Source organism: Trachemys scripta, chromosome 3 (genome assembly GCF_013100865.1).
Source record: "Trachemys scripta elegans isolate TJP31775 chromosome 3, CAS_Tse_1.0, whole genome shotgun sequence".
Lineage (NCBI taxonomy): Eukaryota > Metazoa > Chordata > Testudines > Emydidae > Trachemys > Trachemys scripta.
In genome coordinates, this window is record NC_048300.1 from 13,924,735 (window position 1) to 13,947,750 (window position 23,016).

General features: G+C 39.2%; 1 protein-coding gene across 4 annotated transcripts in view; it reads left to right on the forward strand.

The window, feature by feature from the left end:
• Nucleotides 1–23,016, forward strand: part of MACROD2 (mono-ADP ribosylhydrolase 2) — a 1,283,788-nt gene that overhangs the window by 579,372 nt on the left and 681,400 nt on the right. The gene's annotated exons all lie outside the window — the stretch shown is intronic.

The following is a 23,016-nucleotide window of genomic DNA, read 5'->3' on the forward strand; positions in this document are numbered from 1 at the left end:
GTTATTCACTAGCACAGGCACATGGAGAGAGCGAAAAGAGAATCAGACTGTGAGTTGATGATTGCGCCCAGTACATATGTTCAGAAAGTACACATTCCAGTCCTGGTCTGTCACTGTCTGGGCCGAAAGGACTGGGGTAGCTGAAGAAACGGGGAGCTCAGCTTGTGAGGTCGGGGAGCGGAGTACTTTACTCTGCATAATAGCTACACCACTGTCTGGATAAGAAACAGCAAAGATATAGCTGGAAATAATGCCTTGTCCATTCCTCTTCTCTCCAAAGGATAGTGACTGCTGTGTGATTTTTAGGATAGGGTCCGTAACATGACAAAAGAAAAATAAGAGTGAAAAGAACAGAAAAGACATAATTGCAGTTATTATGGGGCATAGCGTACGTGGTTATACTTGAGCTGCTTTGTGTCTCTTGCTTCCATAATAGTTTGATCTCAAGCCGTACCCCGTGGTACTTGACAACCAGTTAAATAGGTGGCTTAATAGTGAATATAGCACCAGTCTTTCTGTTCAACCTGTGGCCTTAGACATGCTTAGGTTAGTTCCGCTGCTAATGGGATTTTATCTATATCACAAAACAGTTGCAATCCAACACAGTCACCAAGGCAACTAGAATGATTAGCTAGAGTACAATGAAGAGTCACCTTCACTCTTTCTTAACACATCGTCCTTAAGAATCAGTTGTTTTAGCTATTTAAAAAGGGTCAGCATAAAGAGGGGTTAATATTGTTGGGAATCAAGGTTCAATGGAGTTATACTGGAAAATGTTTATACAATCTTAGAAAATGTTGAATGTGGACTCTTACAAGATACAATGGAAGAAGGCAAAAAATACAAGTGACACACTTAATAGCCAGCCTGGCTGTTATATTTGAAGATGTCTTTCCTGCACACAGGTAAAGTTTTTTTTGTTTTTTTTTTTTTAATAGAGAATATAGGAACAGACTTACTGGGTCAGATCAGTGGTCCATCTAGCCCTGTATACTGTCTTCTGACAATGGCCAGTGCAGGTGCTTCAGAGGGAATGACCAGAACAGGGAAATTCTGAGTTGTCCACTCCCCGCTTCTGGCAGTTGGAGTTTTAGAGACGTGGGGTTGCATCCCTGACCATCTTGGCTAATAGCCACTAATGGACCTATCCTCCATGAACTTATCTAATTCTATTTTGAGCCCACTTATACTTTTGGCCTTCACAGTATCCCATGGTAATGAGTTCCAAGAGTGTCTGTGCATTGTGTGAAGAAGTACTTCCTTTTGTGTGTTTTAAACCTGCTGACACCTAGATCTTGTATCATATGAAGGAGTAAATAACACTTCCCTATCCACTTTCTCCTTACCATTCATGATTTTATAGACCTCTATCATATCCCTCCTTACTTGTGTCTTTTCTAAGATGAACAGTTCCAGACTTTTTAATCTCTCCTCAGATAGATGCAGTTCCATATCTCTAATCATTGTTATGGCCATTCTCTGTACCTTTTTCAATTCTAATATTTATTTTGAGGTGGAGCGACCAGAACTGTACATAGCATTCAAGGTATGGGCATACCATGGATTTGTATAGTGGCATTATGATATTTTCTCTTATTATCTATCCCTTTCCTATTGGTTCCTAGCATTCTGTTAGCTGTTTTGACTGCTGCTGCACATTGAACAGATGTTGTCAAAGAACTATGCACAATGACTCCAAGGTCTCTTCCTTGAGTTGTAACAGCTAATCTAGACCCCATCATTTTGTATGACTATTTGGGATTTCTTTTTCTAAAGTGAATTACTTTGCACTAATCAACATTGAATTTCATTTGCCATTGTGTTGCCCAGTCACCTGGTTTATTGAGATCCCCTTTTAACCCTTCTCAGTCAGCTTTGGACTTAATTATTTTGAGTAATTTTGCAACCTCACTGTTCACCCCCTTTTCCAGATCATTTACGAATATGTTGAGCAGCAGAATTCCCAGTACCATCTCAAGTTAAGCTCCTAAATTTATGCTCCAGCACCTAAGTAGGAACACCGATTTTTATATGTACTGATTAGCCAATAGCTCCCACCGAGGCCAATGAGATGTTCCGGTTGCTCAGATTTAAAAAAATATGGCCACTTACTTAGTTGTCTAAATCTAGATTTAGTCTTGCAAGGATGACACCATATCCTGGTTATTTCATATTCTATGTTCATTCATCCTTAAATCAAGACTATATACTGAATTATACTTGCATGGTTTGATAAATGTAACATTTGAAAAAGGTGAATGCTTAGAAACAGAATTAATTAGATTTATGTTAGCTGTCCCTCTGAGAACTTTTAAAATTTTCCATGAATAGGGTTTCAGTATTGTATAAGGAAGGTCAACCAATTCTTACATCTATTCAGAATTGAATACTTTATATAAATAATATTTTTCTTAAACTCCGTTAAACTCATCGGACCTGTGTAACAGAGTGCACTCACCTCTTGCAAGCACTCCCTTGGCTGAGTGCATTTGCCTGCACTCTCTTTGTCTCTCTCTCTTTGTGGTGTGTCTTCAGTGATTCAGCCCTCTGGCCGAATCACATACGGTCTGCCTGTGAGATAAAAGCAAAGCAGAACCCCTTCCGGGGTACAGGTCCACCAGGAGCCTCTCTCAGGGCCCTCTCTAACATTTCCCTCAAGTTGTCCCTGCTCCGAGATAGAGCAGTACCCCAAGGCTCCCTCCCTGGTGACAATGTCTTCACCCTCTTAGGGCCTTTCTGGTTGCAGCTCTCCAGCTGGGTCACTGCAGTTCAGCTCCCTCTCTGGGGTGCCTCAGGGTCCAGACCACTCTCCCCATTAGCTAATGGGGGAAGGGAGGAACCCAGGCCCGCCCACTACTCCGGGTCCCAGCCCAGGGACGTTGAAGATAGCATTAATTCCCTGGGCCACTTCCCCATGAGCCGTATTCACCCTTACTCAGGGCCTTGTCCTGATGGAGTCCCCGCAGCCAGCACAGGACTTCTTCTTGTTCTCCCCATCTTCTGGCAGCGCTATCCCATCCGAGGTCCTGCAGCTTCCTCAGCCAGCCACACACCAACCACGCTCCTCCATTTCTAGCAAGGAAGAGCACTTACTCTGGCCCTGCAGCTCTTCTTATACTGACCTGCTGGGCCTTGATTGGTTGTATCCTGCACAGCCATTCTAGGCAGCACGGACAGTTGGTTTTTCAAACCATTGGTAAACCCAGATCTAAATAACAGAAACATTTAGCTAGATGCCATGGAGGAAACTATATTTGTTTGCATTGTATTTTGCAGTATGTCTCTCTCTATATATAATACATCATAGTTAAGTATGTGAAAAAATTTGCTGCCATAATTTCGGGATCAAATTTGCAGTTGTACTCTTATGCTTTCCTCTCACCTACGGTCTATATACTGGGTCTCTTCCATCTCTAGCCTCTATTGTTTGTTTTAAACACTTCACAAACATTTTGTAGTGTGAGACCAGAATCGTTTTAGAAGCATTCACAAAGCAGAGCCTTCTAGAATCAAACACAACAGCTCTGTTCCAGCACACAGCAGATTGTGGAAATGAATTGATGTATGTGGTCTAAAATTATTTTTAATACATTTTTGTGGAAAGTCTGGATTTTCTGATGAGCTTTCCTATCACTGGCAGTATTGGTATTAAAACCAATGATGGCCAGCTGTTAAATTATAAAGGAAAGGAAATATTTTTTCTTTAATTTCACATTTTAAAAAATTTATTTTATTTTATTTCCCTCTCCCCAAAGTCTAGCTAGAAAAAGTCCTGACTCGATAGGTAGAAGATGAAAATTCTCAGGCATTAGTTTGTATTTCAGATAGTAAAAGAAGGATTACACCACTTTTTCAAAGACATTGGTAATAGTTTGCTGTGTCCTTAAATGTGAATTTTCTTGTTTAGTTTTTGTCAATGTGTTATGTTTATTACATTTTCGTTATATCATTTAATACCTTCAATATCTGCAAGCTAGTGCTAACAAACTATGGTGACTATTAAAAACATCTTATGCTCTATTGCATGGGGTAATTGTTTTTGCCCATTTGAGGAGTAATCTACTTTAGCTTCATTTTAAGAAATTCTAATAGCCCCAACACAGCTTGTATGGGATCCACATCCTTTGCCTCTCTCTCTTTTTCCCTGAAGCATTATAATTACTAAATTCCCTTTAATTTTATAACCCCTAAATGATGTGGTAAGGTATGCAAAACTCACCATATATCTGGTTCTAATAAATTACTATTTTAAAAAAAATCACCCTCCCCTCTCCCCCCCCCATCCCCCCACACAAAAGCTTCGCAATAACTTTGCCAGGTATAAAATTGTAATTTCAGGAGGGGACACTTTGTGTAGATGTTGGAGGGCAGAGAGAGAATTATAAAGGCCAAGTAAGTTTCATTAGTGCAATTAAAAGGAACTTATTTGGAATGTACACAGAAGAGATGGGAGAGAGTCCAAGTGTGACGGGTTGGATCACAGAAAACCCCTTGGGAGCTGCCACCCGATGTGCCAAGACTACTACTACTACTGCTTTCCCTGCCAGCTCAGGACTTCAGCACCCTGTCTTGCTGAGCCAGACACACCCGTCTGCTCCAGCACAGACCCAGGGTCTGAATTACTTGCCCCAAAGCTGCAGGTTTACCTGAAAGCAGCTAACAGAAGTGTTCCTGTCTTTAACACCCAGATGCCCAACTCCCAATGGGGTCTAAACCCAAATGAATCCGTTTTACTCTGTATAAAGCTTATGCAGGGTAAACTCATAAATTGTTCACCCTCTATGACACTGATAGAGAGATATGCACAGCTGTTTGTTTCCCCAGGTATTAATACATACTCTGGGTCAATTAATAAGTAAAAAGTGATTTTATTAAATACAGAAAATAGGGTTTAAGTGGTTCCAAATGGTAACAGACAGAACAAAGTAAGTCACCAAGCAAAATAAAATAAAACGCGCAAATCTATGTCTAATCAAACTGAATACCGATAATCTCACCCTCAGAGATGCTTCAGTAAGTTTTTTCCTCAGACTAGACACCTTCCAGGCCTGGGCACAATTCTTTCCCCCAGTACAGCTCTTGTTCCAGCTCAGGAGGTAGCTAGGGGATTCTTCATGATGGCTCCTCCCGCTTTGTTCTGTTCCACCCCTTTATATATCTTTTGCATAAGGCGGGAATCCTTTGTCCCTCTCTGGGTTCCCACCCTCTCCTTCTCAATGGAAAGACACCAGGTTAAAGATGGATTCCAGTTCAGGTGACATGATCACATGTCACTGCAAGACTTCATTGCCCACTTGCCAGCACACATGTATACAGGAAGACTTACAGGTAAAACACAGCCATCTGCAGTCAGTTGTCCTGGTTAATGGGAGTCATCAAGATTCCAAACCACCATCAATGGCCGACACTCTGCACAATTACAATAGGCCCTCAGAGCCATATTTCATATTTCTAGTTTCAGATACAAGAGTGGTACATTTATACAAATAGGATGATCACAGTCAGCAGACCGTAAGCTTTGCAATGATACCCCACAAGAGACCCTCTGCACGAAGCTTATTCCAGTCACATTACATTCACTCATTAGCGTATTTTTATAAAACCACATAGACTGTAACGTCCAAATTTTTGTTTGGGCTTACTAATGTTTTACACATTTAAAAAAAAAATGTTTGGAGCTCCATGCTAATTTTGGAAGTCCATATACTCTTGCTCCTACAGTCAGCAAGAGTCTCACCACTGATTTAAATGGGAGCAGAATTGGGCCAGATGTAATGAATAATGTAATGTGGTAGATGGAATGTAAAAAATTAAAAAAATTAATGGATATTAAGATTACATAATTGTATAAACCAGATCAGTCACAATACAGTAGTTGGGAACCCTGTGTCATGTGGCGAATAGTTGATATGGTGTAGTTTCAACACTTTTTTCACCGTTTTGAGAGTCAAATTGTCAAATAGTGGTTTCTACTTGTGTGTATGCCAACACTGGGTGTGTGCGTATGTTTTAGTTCTTGTACAACGTTTGAAAAATGCCTGTACAACTTCGCATCAGAATATGTTGACAGAGAGTTGAGGTTCCATCTGAAAATTTGGCACAGGTCTCCAAATACTCTGCCTAGCCTTTGAGACCTGTAGAAATCAAAGCCCATTACGATGTGACCACAGAAAGGGAAGAAGACAAACAGTTCTTCCAAATCTTCTGCCGGAAAGTGATGTCTATTAGCATTTGGGACAATGTCACTATGAAGTTTTGCTATTATTGCAAGTACTATATCCATATAATTGAAGTATGGAACTAGATTATTCAAAAATTGTTCTTCATTGCAAAATAAATTGATTCTATGCCCATTGGCAGAAGACTAAAGTTTCCATTGACTAATACGTACAATATATTGAGAGAGACAGGTTTAATATTTGTTAAAAGAGCCAAGGTTCACAATTTAAAGTTTTAATGAATAAATTAAAGGACTGTCAAATTGCCCTTTTCAAAAATAAATTTAATAATGACTCTATTTTAGAAACATTCAATCGGTCACTTGCTTTTTAGCTTAAAAGTTACTAATTAATATCTGTTTTAGCTGCATACTTGCATGTAAACAAAGATAATAGCATTCATATATAATAGAACATTCTGAGTTAATTAATTTTAAAACTTGGAATCAAACAGTGAAATAAATGCATAATTAGAGTTCAAAATATTATTTATTTGTTTGGAATAAAGGTGACAAAGTATTAAAGTACTCTGCTTATATAAAGAGCTTTTATGAAAGGTCCATTTACCAAATTAATTATCCCTAAGTGTTTGTTTTGTCAGATTATTTAGTGAATAAATAACCAGTTTATTTATTGTAGACAGGGTATTTTGTGAGTGTAAAACAGCAAGGATCTACTTTAGGACCATTTATTTTACTTTGTGCATCACTTTCTAGGAAAGAAGGCATGTGAAGCAAGTTAATAAATATTTGGAAATGGGGTGGCATGTCATGCCGACGAAGAGTTGAGTTTACTCAGATGACTGACATGAATAAAGAACCTGGGTAGAAAACTGACTTACACAAATCTCTCTACAAAAATAGCCCCATTGTTATAACTGTAAACCAATAAGCACTGTGAACATGTAGCCAGTAACAAGCTAGCATTTTTAGAAAAATGCATAAAAGAAACAAAAATAAAGATAATTTTGTAATGCATAAATAGAAGTCGTGTAAATGGGAAGACATTATTCTAGTGCCATGGAATGATCCAGTGATGCTACATGTGGAATTTGTGTTCAAACAGTTCAAGAGTTCTAGCCTGCTAATGACAAAAGAGAAACTTTAGAAATAGAGAAAAGTACAAGAGGATAACTAGATAATTCAGTGATTACCCAAAAAGTTGCAACAAATCAGGTCAGTGTTCCTTTTAAAAGCTCCATGTAAGATGTTTAAAGACAATGGTGAAAGAAATAGGATAGACAGAACCTGCAAGGTTTATCTTACAGGAGGTCCCCTCCATACACATCCCCTTCTGTCAAATTTGCATTTTCATGTCATGCTTTTCCATCAGTGTGTGGTGACAATGCACTGTGATGTAGGCTCATCATACATTGGTGCAACATCATGAAGTCATGGCACTACACCAGCATGTCACAAGGCACTGCTGAAAATTAATTCTGGACTTTATATTGTTGTGCTAGCTATTGGAGATAGATAATTGAAAACTGGGACAAATCAATGAATATGGGGTCAGATCAAATTGCCACTCTGCGTATTGGCAGGTCTCTGGTTATTGGGGAGCTCACTGTCGCTGCAGATAGTTATAATAAATGTATACGCTAATATAGGTTTCCCAAAGTCTGTCCTATCAAGAGATGTTGCACAGATATTTGAACAATTGTTAAATACAAGAAGAACGGAATACTAGGCCCCACAGATATCAAGGGAGAATTCTTTGTATAGAGAGTAATAAGCATAGGGAAGAAATTAACAAAGAACAACTTCTAAGAGAAATTGGTATAAACAGTGGTTAATGGGATTTGGGCAAACTGAGTATTTGAAGATAAACCATTTGTTGGTATACAGGTGTTCAAGAGTTGAACCTATGACAAAGGGACTTCTCCATGCTAAAAGTCCCTGTGTGACTGAAGAATAAACAGTGTATTCAGAAGTTCTGGTATAGCATCAAGGTGAAATCAGCTGCATTGGTCTTTGTCTAGAACATATGCAACAAGCTGCATGAAGCAGAACGAAACTGAGCAGAACTCTGGCATTGACAGTAAAGATTAACGACCCTCCTTCCTTTAATTGATCCAAAGCACACTTCCTTCAGTCTTTGTCTGTTAGCTGGCAGAGAATACATCAGGTAGATACAGTCCATTGCTTACTGAAATTAAAATCAGTCATTTCTTTCATTATCATCTGCATTACTTGGGATGTTTCAAAAAGAAAATCTGCAGTATGGGGAGCAACAAATATTTTTATGCGACTCTAGTCTCCTGATGACCATTGATATTTTAGTAATAGACCTGTTCAGTTTTATTAAACCATCCTGAAAATGCATCTGTCCAGGAGAGCAACCATTAAAGCATGAAGTTGTTCACCTTATATTTCATTAGCAATAAGATTTCATCTGCTGTATTTCTAACTAGGCCCCTATCAAATTCCTGGCATGAAAAACGTGTCATGAAATCTGGTCCTCCCGTGAAATCTGATCTTCTGTGTGCTTTTACCCTATACTATACAGTTCTCATGGGGGGAGCTCTCTAACTGCCCAGCTCTGAAGGCAGCACCGCTGCCGGCAGCAGCGCAGAAGTAAGGGTAGCAGTACTGCACCCCCCCCACACACACACACACCCAATAACCTTGCGACTCCCCCCCCCAACTCCTTTTTTGGTCAGGACCCCTACAATTACAACACCATAAAATTTCAGATTTAAATAGTTGAAATCATGAAATTTATTTTTTAAATCCTATGACCAAGAAATTGACCAAAATGGACCATGAATTTGGTAGGACTCTATTTATAACACAAATTCTTTAAAAAGACCCTGCATTTAAGACACAGTGCAACTTGAGGGATCCTTTATATACTGTATTTGTGCAATGTCTGCATGAACAAAAAATGCAATTTCCAAAACTAGGTGAGAAGTGGACAGTGAAAAATTTGAATGCACAAATGCAATTTTCAGCAGAAAATACATATCAGTTTTCAAGCACAAATATGCAGCACTGTTTTAGAACATCTTTTGTCACATAAACCCTGCAGAAAGTAGAGAGCCATATTTTTAGGATGAATACAGTTCTTAGAAAACAATCCAAGCCTTTCATCCTGAAAGCCATTTTTCCTTCCCCTATTGCTTTTCATGTTTGTGTCTGTGGTTCCCGCATTATATCCCTGCTGTCACTATACTGTATGCTCAAGCAATATGGCTTTCACACTGCATTTTATTTACAGCGTTGTTGAATCTCTAGAAATCAATGCTCATGCTTCTGTCCCATGATGTATTTCTTATTATTAACATGTACATGAAAGAAAAAAATCCTGTTAAATTTATAGCCCCAAATTATCTTTGACGTAGGTAGGCTACAAATGATGTTGAAGTGTTTGTTTATCTTATAAATGTAAGACAATGTTCTCTCAAATTTAATTGACCAATTTTTGGACTGCCTTATATTTGTTCATAGATTTATCAGAGCACACAATATGAGCTATTGAGCTGCAAGGTATGGATTGCACTTGCAAATCTGAAGCTTCTTGTTGTGTTTTCAGAAAACAAGCACTTAAAATGAGCATAGACATTCAGTTAAAGTAGTAGAATTTCCTCATAACATATTTTATACAAAGATACCTCTTTCAAGAGCTGTTGGGATGAAAATAAAATTCTCCATTTATGCATGGGAGGCTTATGTTATGGGCAATGGTAGTGCATTACACTGCATACCTCAGCCATTGACCCGGGAAGGCTGACTACACGATAGTTTGTTTTTCATTAACATTCAGTCCCTGGTGCATCTTCTGAGATACTGATAGGGGTATCAACTGGGAGTTTGTGATATGGACAATTTTCTGATTAAGTGGATTGATGCCACCCACTGATTTCATGTAAGCAACCAAGTAGGCTTCTGGTAGTAGACCGTTCTTTTCTCTCTTCACTTCTTGACCTGGGCTGGATTTGAACTGGGACTGCAGACATCAAGATCTCTATCTTGCTGTCAAGTCCCTGAAATGTTGAGTGTTCCAGAGAACTATTTTCTGTGTGTGTGTGTTGGAAGTAAACACGTTACTTATGTTCATGAAGACACGTGCAAGTGATTGAACAAGTGCATTGGTGATATCTCTTGATCGTTGCAAAAGTTTTGTTACTTAACCTTTTGGTCCATCTCAACTTAATAAAAAGACAACCAATTCTTATGGAAAACATGTTTACTCTGGCCCATTTGTAATAGTTTCTAACAGATACAGGCAGTGAATAGTTGTTTGGGGGTTAGACTAGATGACCCTTGTGGTCCCTTCTAACCCTATGATTCTTCTCCACTCCATAACTCGATGTATCATCCCAATTTACAAGACAGTGGTTGAAATGATCCAAATTCTGATCTGTTGAACTGGTGTAAATCTGGAGTCGCTTCATTGACTGTAATGGAAATCAAGTGGTGTAAATTTGAAGTAATTGAGGGTAAAATTTGTCCTCTTATAATAAGGCTTGTATTTTTAAGGGTAGTGTAAAAAAAAAAAAAAAGTGCAAAAGTGGTTTCAGGAGCTAAGTTTGCCTCCCCTAGTCCCCTTGCCATATTTGTGGTTTTACAGCAACATTAAAAAATAAAAATCTCCAAGTTTGCTCTGTGAAAGCCCTGCACAAACAGGGCAAACAATGGAAATGTTATACACAAGGTGCTGTCAAATGCAAAAACAAACTGTGAACTTTCAGTTAAAAATAATATCTAAGATTAATGGAAGTTTAATAGATAGATACAAGTGTGACGTTTAAGTTGATTGTATCTCTTTAAGAGCAAAATAAATCTCTTTGTTGCCTGCTAGAATACTGAATTGCTAAAATATATTTGTCTAAAGATGTATTTTTTTAATAAACACTGAACAACAAAAGCAACTAAAACCTGAAAGTTTGGCAGAACAGTAAATATATTAGCTCAAGAAAGCTCTTCAAGAAAAATACCATAAGAGGAATTAGGAAGGTGGATGGGTAATCCTTAATGGAACCCTTGAAAAAACTTTGGCATGTCTCTTGGTTAGGTAGGTAGGTCTTCTAAATATGTCCCCCCCCTTTTTTTTAAAAAACTCTTAAGTAGCTGCTACATAAATCTAAAGGATTTTTTCAGGGTAGAATAATAATAATTTGCCAAATCTATATTAATAGTGGTAGACTGATCATGGACTAGCATCAGGACTTCTGGTGCATAGATTGCACAGTAAATAAAATTAGTGGAAAGGCCTTAATAGAGGCCAGGGATGGCTTCACATGATACCCTTTATAATATTTGTGTCTCTTATGATTCCCTGTTTGGGGGCAAGTACTGCTTATGTGTTTAATAGTCCACATTTCTCCCTTCCCCCAACATACACACACTCTCTTCTCTCAAGTTGAATGAGAAGTGGTTTTGCACCAAAAAAAAAATATTTTCATTCAGATCTTCACTTTCAAAACAGTCACTTTCTTGCGACGATTTAATTTATTCCTTTTAGTTCAAAGAAAATGTCAAACAATGAGACACTGTACACTTTTACATGATGCTTTTGGAACTGAAGCACAATATTACTGAATATTTACTAGTATGAGAAGAATCTAGAGACTGTTATTTATAAATTAGTTTTTCATATTACAAATGTATTCAGTTATTGAAATCAAAAACAGAAACTGAAATCTTCAGACTGAAGTGATGCATTTTTGTGTTGAAACTGCCAGTGAAACATTTCATGTAAATGAGGTGGTTACACTTTAATTATGCATGAGTTAAACAATAGGACATAATATTAACTGATTAAGTTGTCATTTTAGCTGATAAAATTGTTGACTTCAAGGAAGTGAAAATCATTTTCCTGATATAGGGAACTCTGTTCCTTTCAGAAGGTCTAGAAAAGGGCACTTACCCACTGTGAGAAAATCATAACTTCCACATACAAACTGTTTTAACTTGGGCTGTCGATTAATTGCAGTTAACTCACGTGATTAATCACATTGTTAAACAATAGAATACCAATTGAAATGTATTAAATATTTTGGATGTTTTTCTACATTTTCAAATATTTGACTTCTATTACAACACTGAATACAGAGTGTATAGTGCTCATTTTATATTATTATTTTTATTACAAATATTTACACTGTAAAATGATAAACATAAGAAATAGTGACAGGTTTCAGAGTGGTAGCCGTGTTAGTCTGTATCAAGAAAAACAACGAGGAGTCCTTGTAGCACTTTAGAGACTAACAAATTTATTTGGGCATAAGCTTTCGAGGCTTAAAACCCACTTAATCAGATGCACGGAGTGGAAAATACAGTAGGGAGGTACAACACGAAAGCTTAAATAAATTTGATAGTCTCTAAGGTGCCACAAGGACTCCTCCTTGGTTTTTTTTTTGTAAAATAAATAGTATTTTTCGATTCACCTCATACAAGTACTGTAGTGCAATCTCTATCGTGAAAGTGCAATTTACAAATGTAGATTTTGTTTGTTACATAACTGCACTCAAAGACAAAACAATGTAAAACTTTAGAGCCTATAATTCCACTCCGTCCTACTTCTCGTTCAGCCAATTAACTAAGACAATTAAATTTACACGAGATAATGCTGCCCGCTTCTTCTTTACAGTGTCACCTGAAAATAAGAACAGGTTTTTGCATGGCACTGTTGTAGCCGTCATTGCTAGGTATTTACGTGCCAGATATGCTAAACATTCGTATACGCCTTCATGTTTTGGCCACCATTCTAGAGGACGTGCTTCCATGCTGAGATGTTGGTGTAAAAAAAAAAAAGCATTAATTGAATTGTGACTGAACTCCTTGGGGGGAGAATTATATGTCTCCTGCTCTGTTTTACCTGCATTCTGCCATATATTTCATGTTATAGCAGTCTCGGATAACGACCCAGCCCATGTTGTTCAATTTAAGAACACTTTCACTGTGGATTTGACAAAATGCAAAGAAGGTACCAACGTGAGATTTCTAAAGAGAGCTACAGCACTTGACCCAAGGCTTAAAAATCTGAAATGCCTTCCAAAATCTGAGAGGGATGAGGTGTGGAGAATGTTTCAGAAGTCTTAAAAGAGCAACACTCTGATGCAGGAACTACAGAACCTGAACCACCAAAAAAGAAAATCAACCTTTTGTTGGTGGCATCTGACTCAGATGATGAAAATGAACGTGCATCAGTCCGCACTGCTTTGGATTGTTGTTGAGCAGAACCCTGCATCAGCATAGAAGCATGTATTCTGGAATGATGGGTGAAGCAGGAAGGGACATATGAATCTTTACCACATTTGGCATGTAAATATCTTGTGACGCTGGCTACAACAGTGCCAGGCGAATGCCTGTTCTGACTTTCAGGTGACATTGTAAATAAGAAGCGGGCAGCATTATCTCCTGCAAATGTAAACAAACTTGTTTGTCTGAGTGATTGGCTGAACAAGAAGTAGGACTGAGTGGACTTGTAGGCGCTAAAGTTTTACATTGTTTCATTTTTGAGTGCAGTTATTTTTTTGTACATAATTCTACATTTGTAAGTTCAACTTTCATGATAAAGAGATTGCACTACAGTACTTGTATGAGGTGAATTGAAAAATACTATTTCTTTATTTTTTACAGTGCAAATATTTGTAATAAAAATAAATATAAAGTGAGCACTGTATACTTTTATTCTGTGTTGTAATTGAAATTAATATATTTGAAAATGTAGAAAACTTCCAAAATATTTAAAGAAATGGTATTATATTATTGTTTAACAGCGTGATTAATTGCACAATTTTTTTAATCGTGCAATTAATCACTATTAATTTTTTTAATTGCTTGACAGCCCTAGTTTTAATCTGATCGTTAAATCATATACGTTTAATCAGCTTTATTAAAATCAGCTCAAATGAAATACATATAAAAGAATGCCCATTTACTTCAGTGGGGCCAGGTTTTCTAACATATTGGGGATTTATTGTCCCAAGGTTATATGAATAAAAATACCTTTTTATGAGTAGCCATTGGCCTGTGAACTTTGGAATTTAAAATACAGTTTATCTTCATACAGTCTTTCATAGAGTCATAGATTTTTAAAGCCAGAAAGGCCCCCTTATATTGTCTAGTTTGACCTCCTGCATAACACAAGTTATAACCTTTACCCAAGAACGCTCTGATTCAGTCACGATAATATGTGGTTGTACTGAGCATATCTTTTAAATACATCCAATAGTAAAGACTCTAAGGATGGAGAAACTACCATATCACGTGGTACATTGGACCAATGGTTAATTGCTCTCACAGTTAAAAAGCTGTCTTATTTCTAATTTTAATGTCTGTAGCTTCAACTTCCAGACATTGGCTCTTGTTGTTTCTTTGTTTGCTAGTTTAAAGAGGCCCGTGTAAGTATTTATAGACTGTGATCAGACGGAATTCAGTAGACCATTTTCATAACTCCATTAGGATTTCTTGTTTTTTGTTTTTGTTTTTAAAAATCAGGAGATCTTTTAAACTCACCTGACTCTCTAATATTGGTTGAGACAGATTAATTGGAGCTGGAGCAGTTTTCTTCCTGCTGACTTTTAAATAGGTGTTGGCACTAAAAATTGCATTCCCTTCTGCAAGACAGACTGCATTTTTAGTTTGTAGAGAGAAACTATTTTAAAATGGGTTGAAAAAGTGACCTCCACTGGGAAATAATATGAGGACACTATCATACCATAATCTCTCTATATTGTAGTAGAATATATGCTGTATTTATTTACACACACACACACACACACACACACACACACACACACACACACAGAGTATGTGATTTGTGCAAAATGTAGGTCTGAATTTCTAACATGTCACGTTTTCTACTGCATATATCACCTAAACACAGTAAACAACGTTTATGATAGCACTTGAAAGATGGTTTGCCTGTTAAAATTATATTTTTCTTTCTGCTGCTTTGTGATAAAAATAGGACTTACTCTGTAGCTTACAATTTAGGAATAAAGTGACACTTTATATTCCAAATTATATATATCAAGTCTTACAGAAGCTTTAATTTACTTTGCTGGCACTGTCCCACTTCAGTGAACTACAGGTTTTGAATATTTGTTCCACTTCTCCAACTTTGACATAGGTGCAACAGTATCTACTGTATATTGGAAAAGGGGGGAGGCATGACATATCAACAGATGTGGAAGTGGTGTCCTGAAACCACAGGGAAAAGAAACACTTGGGATATTTGCCCCTGAAGTCTTAAGTAGTTGGTGCCTGGGTTATAATACATTGTTGCAAAGACTTAAAAAAAAAAAATCCAGCCACTACAGGAAGAAACAACTGGATAATTGTCTGGCATGCCTAAAACTGATTCCAACGTCTTTGGTGAATGTGAGCAAAGATCAGAATGCCAGGATTACAGATCCTACAAATCCTCTGCTCAGTTTTACAGGAGGATCAGCCAATTTATGTATTCAGATAATCTATATCACTTCAGTTTAATGTCTTTCAGCTGTACTCTACTCCATGGACTGATCAGAAGCTGTTGTGAAATATCCATCTGACCTGTCTCATTTGTTTTGGAAAGCTGTTTATCCTATAAGATGTTTTATTCTCTCAAGCTACACTTAAAAACAAACAGAATTGAAACAGAAAGCCTCCGGTGATAACAATGAATTGTTCACAATGCTAGTTGCCTGTGCTGGAAGCTAAGGCAGCAGAGTCTGCAGACATTTCTAACCTGACCCTGCTTGGGTGGTCCAGTAGCACTGGCAGCCTGCATGTCTCACGAGGACTCTTCCACCCTTTATACGTACATACATGCTGATGCCAGCAAATATTTTGGCTCACCCAGGATGGGGATGCTGGACTGGACTATCCAGAAAAAGACGGCATAGAAGATTGTTTCTCAATTCCTTTATCAAGAGTTAAGAGGATAATGTAGCCTCTGAAAATGTGGCTTTTCCAGTCCCTAGTCTGTTGTTTGCTTTCAAAACATGCCTCTCAAGTGGGGCTGTTTAATTTAACAAAGAGCATTTCCCTTTTCTACAGTATATTATTTGCATGCATTACGGGCCCAGACCTGTGCCTGCAAGTCGTCTTGTTGATTTTAGGGAGAACAGGATCAGGGCTTAACAACATATATGCAATATCTATATCTAGTACAGTAGTTGAACCATGGTTTTATTGTTTATGTATTGTGTGTGATTTTGTAAAGTGCGGGTTCCTTGAGCATCCTCTTAGGGTATGTCTCCACTACCCGCCGGATCGGTGGGTAGTAATTGATCTATCGGGGATCGATTTATCGCGTTTCGTCTAGATGTGATAAATCAGTCCCCGAACGCGCTCTCCGTCAACCCCGGCACTCCACCAGAGCAAGAGGTGGAAGCAGAGTCGAGGGAGGAGCCGCAGCCGTCGATTCCGCGCCGTGAGGACATGAGGTAAATCGATCTAAAATACTTTGACTTCAGCTACGCTATCACTTAGCTGAAGTTGCGTATCTTAGATCGATTCCCTCCTCCCCCAGTGTAGACCAGCCCTTAGTATAAATCATTCAGGATTTCCAAAATTCAGTGAGAATTTTTGTGCTTCCTTGAGCACAGACCTCTACCCTCAATGGGTGGGGGAACTTAACTAGTCACTGAAAAATAATAAGATTCAACTCCACAAACTGTTTTCAGCTCAGCCCTCCTTTAAAATGCTATAGTTTCTAATGCTTTAAAATATATTAATATGCATACCTAACTGTAATGCATAATATCTTGATTTAAATGTAGGATTTTAGACTCTTCAAACCTTAAAATAATTTTCCAAATCACGACTATTTGCATTTGTTATATTTGTCATAGCTAAAAATATTCCTTGTCACTGAACCAGAAATAGGCCTGTGGTAACATTTTCAAAAGCATCCAAGTGAATTAGACTCCCAAATATCTAAGACCCATTGACTTTGTGACACTTTTGAAAATGGGACTTCAGATCCTAAGTCACATAGGCACTTTTGAAAATTGTATACTTATGCTGCAAAGTTCAGATTGAAAGCTCCACTACCATTATAACATTTTGGGGCCAATCTCTGCTTTAAATCATGGGTCTTAAATCAGATCTTTTTAAAATATTCCAATGGGAATCAATCGTATACTACACAGACATCAAAAAATAACTGATGAGTCACTGTTATGTTTTCTTCCACAGCCCTTCCTGATAACCTCCCATATCATTAAAGATCAGAAAAAATATTTTTTCCTTGACCCTCTCTCTAATTAGAATTTCACTTTTCAAAAATCACTTGCAGGGAAAGAAAATATATAGTAGTCATTTAAAATGTCATCCAAATCACTCTACAGAATTATTTCCTTGAAAGTCATTGTTGTCCATAAACATGCACACACACAGTTTCAGGCTTCAAAACAAATACAACATTAAGGCAAGAACTATACAACTACTAAAGTAGATGTTGGAAAGGCCAAGTCCTGCTGGTCTTGTAAAAAAGTTGGTATTTTAGAGGTTGGTCAGTATTTTTCGGTTATTTTAGTTAAAATTCCCAGAATGATCTTACAAATTACATATTTTGTCAAGATATGCCAAAAAAGACAGTCAGCTGATGATATATCTAACTGATTATTTTGTATGTGAAAGAGAGCCCCTCTCCCCTCCCGCCCCCCCCCCCCCCCCCCGCATAAGAATGATTCTGTCTGTTTTCTTCACTAGGAGTAAAATAATAATAACCAGTACTGTAGTTAACACTTTACTTTTGTATTCCCAAACAGTATTCATGGCTAAATTTATATTTTTATATTGCATCTTTGTTTTCTGTATGAGCTCATATACTTAATGTCAACTCTTGCAATGTGTTGGCGTGAAGTATAGTGTATACAGATGTAATGCATTTTGTGCATGAGTTGTCGTCTTATTTTAATGCTTCTGGATGGTGATTAATATATTTGTCACCCCTTAAGACAATATTGTTGAAGGGGCCAGTAAAACTTGTATGGAAGACGGTAGGAATCTTTCCATTTTCTATAACTAGAGTTGGATTGGGTCCTAGATTGACTGGATCAAAATTTAACTTTTTTTCTTCTTTATTTGCAGTTCATGATAACTTATCTATTTTTTCAGGGAGAGCAGCTAGGGGATTCCATTTAATCCTATAATCTGATTCTGTGAAAGTCCATACATGTTTTCATAGCATCAGTGCTATGTTTCGTTGCACAAATACAGACACAAAATTAAAAGCTAATAGTCCAATACTCATAATTAAACCAGCAATACACATGGCCAGGCATGTGAGTGAAGCAAACAAATTTAGATAAGCAAATGTATTTATTAAATGTCTAAGATGTGCTCACTGAATAATTAAAAGAAAATAAATGAAACCGTTTGTAAATACCCCTTATTGGGATAAGTTCCAGTATTTTATGATGTTTTTTACAGCATCTTTTTGTTTGAAGGCCCAGAATATCGTATTTTGTATCATATTAAAAAGATGGTACAGCACATTTTGATAGCATGTTATCTAGGTGACTTTCTTATTGATTAAAGATATGTTAGTGCAAGAGTCATTAATGCTAACATTCCTTTTGGGCCTGGGATACTTAAATTTTTTAATTAGTAGATATAAATTAGTTAAAAGTAAGTAATCTGAAGAACACTACAAAGAGCATTCTTCCCTGCCCCCACATATGGTATGTTATGACACTAACAGGTGGTCTCCTTTGTCCTTGGAGGGTGAGAGCTGATTTTATCCCTTTGTAACCCTTTTGCCAGGTGGAGTCGGCAGCAACCAGGGCCGTGTTCAATATCTAAGGGTTTCTTTTTCAACAATACAACACAGAAGCAGCTCGAGCCCTCACCCAGTATCCTGGGAAAATTACACACCATCCCTGGGTGCCTGTAAGAGGCAATACTTCCCCACTCACAAGCACAGAGTCTGAGTGTAGAAAAGAAACTTTTAATGAAAGGAGGGAAGTCACCCGACATTAATTAGAGAAAATGCCTCAAGCAGGATTCATAATCATAAAACCATGAGCAGGACATCCACCTCAGAGTGCACGGGGCAGTGTCTTATGCCTCAGGTCCTTGAGTTCTACAACCAAAAGTTCCTTTCCTGTGTTCCTCTCTGCTCCCTCACCACACCCCACTCACAGTGGTTGTTCTTTGTCAGTGAGGACCCAGGATTCAGAAGTACATCTCTGTGAGTTCACCTCCTACCTGGGGAAGAAGACACCTGGCTTGCTTTGCCATCTGAGCACTTGCTCTGGCTGGTCTCAGCGCCAGGCACCGTTCTGCTCCTCTGGCCGTCTCACCAGCCACCGTTCCACTCCGCTGGCCGCCTCACCAGCCGCTCATTAGTAGTCTTCCGCCACCTGCCTTTCTGCTGTGCCTCTACAGATCAATCTGTTGAGGTTCTACCCAACTCTTAGTGAGTGTCAGCTCTTAATGGGGGAACCTGAAGCTGGCTGGATTTCAGCTCAAGTGATTTCAGCTCTAGTGGGCACTTAACAAAACAAAAGACTCCTAATGGAGCCTATTTAGCTCTATCTTTGAATAATGGGGAGGGGCAGGTTAAACCAGTTAAGAGACCCTTAGGTTGAGTCCATACTTCCTGGCAGGGACACTGTCATCACCCCCTTTTACTTTCACAGGGCTCTGCATTCAGTACTAAAGAGATTTGTAACCCAGCACCACTCAAAGTTGATGACTTTGGGCAGCACGGTTCTATCTGCTGGATATCTAAGCAGAGTAGGTGTGTTCATGTAAATACCGTTTGCTCCTGAAGTCAGCTGTCAGGGGAGGGCTCATTCAGACCCTGCTTACACCTGTATAGCATGGACTTCAGCTCCTGTACAGTCAAAAAACATGGTAGATGGTGTGTGCCCATATTCTTCATAGTGGTTTGCTACTTTCCCCAATAATAGCCTGATCCTCCATCCATTCAAGTCAATAACAAAGCTCCTTGTTACTTCAGTGATACAGGGGCAGGACCTCAAATCCCTGTTCTTTTTTCCTATGTGCCCTTTGTGCTTGCATCACAGCACCTGACTTATTGCTGAGAGAGGTAAAATTGTACTGCTGATGAAAACCAGGATGATAATGTGCATGTTTACTTTCCTTCAGTCCAGAGAATTAAGAACATCATTTAAATTAATCTAATGTGTTCTTAAACTCTAGTCTCTTGTTTGCTTAGGGATAGGGTTGCCAGGTGTACTAGGTTTTCAACCGGAATGCTCGGTCAAAAAGGGACCCTGGTGGCTCTGGTCAGCACTGCTGACTGGGCCATTAACAGACTGGTTGGTGGTGCAGCGGGACTAAGGCAGGTTCCCCGCCTGCCGTGGGTCCGTGCGGCTCCCAGAAGCAGTGGCATTTCCCCCCTTCAGCTCCTACGCATACGGGTAGCCAAGGGGCTCCGCCCGCTGCCAAGCACCGGCTCTGAAGCTCCCATTGGCCGGGAACCACGGCCAGTGGTAGCTGCGGGGGGCAGCGCCTGCGGACGGGGGCAGTGTGCACCACACAGAGCCTCCTGGCCACGCCTCCGCATAGGAGCAGAAGGGGGGGACATGCCGCTGCTTCCAGGAACTGCGTGAGGTAAGCGCTGCCCAGAGCCTGCAGCCCTGACCCCCTCCTGTGCCCCAACCCTCTGCCCCACTCCTAATCCCCCTCCCTACCTCTGAACCGCTCAATTCCAGCCCCGAGCATCCTCCTACACCCCAAACCTCTCATCCCCAGCCCCACCCCAGAGCCCGCACCCCCAGCAGGAGCCTCCCCCCCCACTCCAACCCCTTGCCCCTGCCCTGATCCCCTCCCACCCTTCAAACTCCTCAGTCCCAGCCTGAAGCACCCTCCTACACCCCAAATCCCTCATCCCTAGCCAGACCCCAGAGCCTGAACCCGCAGCCGGAGCCCTTATCCCCTCTCACATCCCAACCCACTGCCTCAGCCCAGAGCCCCCTCCCGCACCCTGAACTCCTCATTTCTGGCCCCACTCCAGAGCCTGTCCCCCAGCCGGAGCCCTCACCCTCTCCTGTACCTCAACCCCCTGAGCCAGCCCGGTGAAAATGCGCAAGTGAGTGGGAGTGGGGAGAGTGAGCGACGAGGGCAGGGGCATGGGGGTGAGCAGGGCCTCGGAGGAGGGATGGGGCAAAGATGTTCAGTTTTGTGCGAGTAGAAAGTTGGCAACCCTACCTAGGGAGGCTTTCTCCACCAAATCTCAGACCTGCCCAGTAATGCTCATATCATGTTTATTGTGTTGGAGCTTTTTAGTAGACGATTTTTGTTGTTAATGTATGGAAATAATGTGACTTGCCTATGGTAAATATTAAAGGTTTATATGTGTCCTAATGTCTAGTAAACTTTGGAATATGAATTTTATATACATTATAAACACACACACGGTAATGTTTCTAGCTTTATTATACTAATTTGGAACTGGATTCACTCCAATGTTTCAGCTAAGTGGGAGCACGATCCTGAACTATTTATAGAGTTCTGCATTTTCACATATTAATTCAGGTCCAGATTAACTTACTCTGCTCAGCATTTAATGCAAACGTCTGCAATTAAGCTCTCCCCCATGGCATTTAATCACTTGGTGTCATACTGCATAGCAGTTTTCATAATCTCCTTACATTGTTAGATGGCAACTGTTTCATTATATAAATGAAGAAAATTGTCATAACGCGGTGTAACTCAATAAAATCTTGATCTGTAGTTAAGACAATCTTACCAAAGTGAAGGCAGAGGGTCTAAACTTCACTAGGGAGTAATTTAATGTATATATTTTGTATCGTGTGTTTACACAGTCACTGAGGGCTTGTCTCCACTTACCGTGGATTGACATTGCAGCGATCGATCCACGGGGGGTTGATTTAGCGGGTCTAGTGAAGACACGCTAAATCGACTGCCGATCGCTCTCCCATTGACTGTGGTACTCCACCGGAACGAGAAGTGTAACGTAAGTCAAAGGGAAAGTTTCTCCCGTTGACCCAGCGCGGTGTAGACACTGCAATAAGTCGACCTAAGGTACGTCCACTCTAGCTACGTTATTCACGTAGCTGGAGTTGCGTAACTTAGGTCAACTTAACCCCGTAGTGTAGACCTGCCCTGAGTATGTATGACTGACCTGCAAGTATGACTCCATGATGAAGTTCACATGTTAATTTACGGTTGTGAAGTTCCGCAAAGGTCTTCAATTTAACAAGCGTTAAGACAAATAATTTTATGCATAAATGCTGAATATTTGGAGAGGTAGCCTGATTCTACAATGTTAGTGTGTGCCTGTCACACTGTATTTTTTATTGTGGTAAACTTAATTTAGAACTGCATTGTAAACGTTGAAGCATATTTTGTCTTGAAATTTTAAAATGAATTGAAGCATTTAGTTCTTAATCTGTGAATCAGATGTTTGGTTTTGATGTTACATGTTATAATGCTGTTGAATGGTGGCAAGAAGTGCACTAGGGTATGTGCATCAAACTCATTCTTTGGTAAAGACCAAATTGCTCCAGGGCAAGACTATTTTGTATCCCACCCTTAATCTACAATAGATTACTCGTTGTTTTCAACAGGAGTTTGACGCAGATAACGAGGGGAAAATATGATCTTTAAATAGTAACCAAACATTATTAACCCTGAACTTGCAAACACTTAAGCCTATGTTTAATGATTACATATGGATAATTTGCACTCTCAGAATAATTCAGTGGAAACACTTTATGAATCTGGTATAAAGACCATCAGAATTTTTGTTCCTCCCCTCTCCAGTTTTCCATGTTTCTCTTCCCAGTTCTGTGTATATTTCTAGTTGTCTTTCTCTACATTTCTCTTTGGGTCAAATTTGCAATAATTCCTAAGGTCCAGAT